This window comes from Merops nubicus, unplaced genomic scaffold (genome assembly GCF_000691845.1).
Source record: "Merops nubicus isolate BGI_N331 unplaced genomic scaffold, ASM69184v1 scaffold44932, whole genome shotgun sequence".
In the NCBI taxonomy this organism is placed as follows: domain Eukaryota; kingdom Metazoa; phylum Chordata; class Aves; order Coraciiformes; family Meropidae; genus Merops; species Merops nubicus.
The window spans coordinates 3,190-6,449 of NW_008592441.1; positions in this window are offsets into that span (position 1 = coordinate 3,190).

A 3,260-nucleotide genomic window follows, 5' to 3' on the forward strand; every position below is an offset into this window, starting at 1 on the left:
AGCCACAAACAGGTTACAGGCTTTAGAAGAACTTGCAAGAACCTGCTTGTGGTTCATGAGTGACTGCGATATAAAGGCTTGTATTTCTTCATAATTTTTCTCTGGTTTGCTTGGAGCTACCTCTGGCACTGTAGCTCCAGAGACTCCCAGCAGCTGTCTTAGGGCTCAGCGGGGTTCTGAGCTGTCGCCGTTGGCCAGTTCCCTTCAGCAGGGGTTCCCATTGGGCACTCCTGGTGACCCTCTCATGGCTCTGTGGTCTCCTGTGATTTTAACTAACCAGAAGCAGCGCAGCCATCTGAAGCAGTCATCTCACCTGCCAGCTTTGCCCTGTCGCTGCCCGACTGCTTTGCCATCTCCACACTGCAGTTGGGGAAGGTTTCTTCTCATGATTGAGAATTGACTTGCTTGCTGGAACTGGAAGTAAAAGTACACCCAGAGGTGGCCCCTCGAGTCCAAAGGTTCGTTGGGATTTGTTTGGGGTTTATTGCTTCGATTATTCTAATTTATTCAGCTTTTGAAAACTAAAATCTTTCCAGTACAGCTGAGCTTTTAAATAGTAGTGGCTGATGGAGTGCTTTGCTTTTAGGTGGTCAGGCTTAACATTCCAACACAGTCAAATTCTAATTCTTCAATCTTGAAAGCATTTTTGCCAAAAACAGCCTTGTTTTGTAATCTAGCCAAAGCCTCTATCCACTTTGGCAAAAGTGTGGCTCGTATGAGGGTTTTGTAAGACCAGTCAAGGCTGTCTGACTGGTTTGGGATTGAGAAAGTGGATCTTGGTGAGCAACCTCCTCTTCATTGAACTCTCGTGAAGCTTTATCAGTTGGCCTTGAGATGTACGGTCGTTTTATCAAAGGCTGTATGAAAATACCAGTATTTGATACTTTTGTTTCTTTAGAAGCTGCTTTGTTGCTTTATAATGTTGAGGCACAGGATAGAACATAAGGGGAGATTTGTCTTCTGCTTTCAAGGTGGTGATTAAAAGCTCAGTAAGTCACTGGATAGTTCCTGTTTGGGGTTTTGGAGTTGATTTCTTTGTTTCCCGAGCAGAGTTTTTATTTTCCTGTAATACTGTAGCTGGCATATGGACGTGACCAGCTAAACATGCCTTAGCTTACCCTGGAAGCTGTACTGGGGAGGCAGGTTCTCTGTTTTTATACTATAGGTATAAATCCAGCCATGTACTGGAACCTGGAGATTACAGCCTGCTGTAAGCAGCTGAGGAGTCCTTAAGTCTTTAGATACCTGAACTTTGCAAGATAAAACAAATCAGGTTGAAAAATAGGTTTCAAACTTGTCAGTCTTGTTTTAAAACAAATCAAGTACAACTCCTCAGAGTTTCTCTTTCTGTGCATACTTCATGTCATTTTTGTTTTACAGAGGTGAGGTAGGTTGGTTTCTTTTAAGGTGGCAATTGTTCAAAATCTGTTAGGTGGTATATTGTGTCCAGAGCTTTGTTGGGGCATAATCTGAAATGAATCAAAGCTAAAAACATTTTTCAAGTACTTTCGATATCCCTGTGGTGTATTTTCAGCAAGAACATTGTATAGAAGAGCTTGAAAATAAAGCTAAGCTGGAAGGGACAGACTGGCTTCTTTTATTTCTTCATGTTAGGAAGTGGCATTAAAAAAAACCAACAAAACAACCGAAGTTGAACAGTTAGTTAATTTTTTAGCAGACCTCTGCTGTGATCCTGGTACATGGGTCACTTGCCAGTGTCGGGTTGGGTGGAAGACCCGTGTTGTGAAACGGGAGCTGCAGGGTTGCACTTAATGCTGGTTGTCTTTCTGATTGTTTCCAAACCAAAGAAATGAAACTGTCTGATAATTAGACACATTGACTAATGGCTTGCACATAGCTTATGGAACTCTGTTGATTCTAAAAGGTTTATCTTGATTATTTGGTGTTTTAGACCCTTTCAAAAGGCTACCAAGAGTGGGCAACTTCTGTCATAGAGCTGTTGGGATATGGTGACTTCTACTGGTTGTAAGAGCGGTGTAATGTGAGTAAAACTGGAGGTTGTCATTGATGGGAGGATATATAGATACCTTGTGAGCTGAAATACTGTCAGCACGGTTTGTAAAGCGCATTCTCTCTGAGGGAGAAGGAACAATAGTAACTGTTGTCGTTGGTGAAATAATTCTCCTTTGCGCTGCTGTACTAATAGGCTGCATGGCTCTTTGTTAGCTTTAGTCTCATGGGGGGGCAAAGAGCTGCTGAGTCCAAAATGTTGTGCACCAAGCAGGAAGCTTGCACTGAAAGTGGCTGCTTCCTCTTGGCTGTTAGAAATAACAGCTCTTAACCTTTTTCCCCACATTCAGGAGGTTTTTACGTAGTGAGTACTTTTTTCCCAAAAGCTGTATGCTAAATGCTGCATCAAGCGATCAGGTTTTGTTTTTCACATCCCTAAGAAAAAGACACACATCCTTTTGAGTATTTCATTAGGGAAGAAGCACAGAGAATAATTAAGGTCCTGTATGTTAATAATTCTTATGTTCCAGTCATGATACTGCTCTGGTGGACAGGCAGCCTTGTCTGAATTAGATGGTGGGAGACTAGGCATCCATTTCAGGTGGGTCCTATGTGTCTGCTCTCCACAAATAAAGTGGAGCCATGTGGGAATAAAGTAAGATAACCTCATTTATTGTTGTCTGCTATCATAGTTGAAGTGGGTTGTGATACCGTGTCCCATGCTTTGGTTAAAAATTGACCTTGGAAATAAAGAGTGTTTGTTGACCTGGGACCTCTCGTCCCCCAGAAGTGGGTTGGGGACATAGGAGCGATGATGCTGGCCAGGAAGGAACAGGGCAACTCTGTCATCTTGTTTTTGAGAGACTGAAAGCCTGTTTTGCTGCCTGCTGGGAGCTGCCACTCAATCAGCCTGGCTGGAGCAGTGCTGATTTTTGGGTGAGGTTTGTGTAAGATTCAGTCACAAAGATGTATATGTTTGTGGTGTTCTCCCTCATTGTTCTTCTGTGTGCACGTGGCCTCATAAAGGAGCTGAATACTCCACCATTGAAGTGCTTAGAGCCAGATCTTTTTTTTTCCTCATTGTTTCCCTGTGAGGATAAATCCGTCCTAACATTTTTCGTATGTGGGATGTCAGCTCAAAGCTGCCCTTTGGGAAGGTCACACGGTGCGTGGAATGTGAACTGCGACTTGCACACCTGCCCTGAAAACAAAGGTGGTGCTTCAATTCCTATGGTGACATCCAGCACGTGAGAGGAATACCAATGTGGCTTTGCATTCCTGCGCCGCCA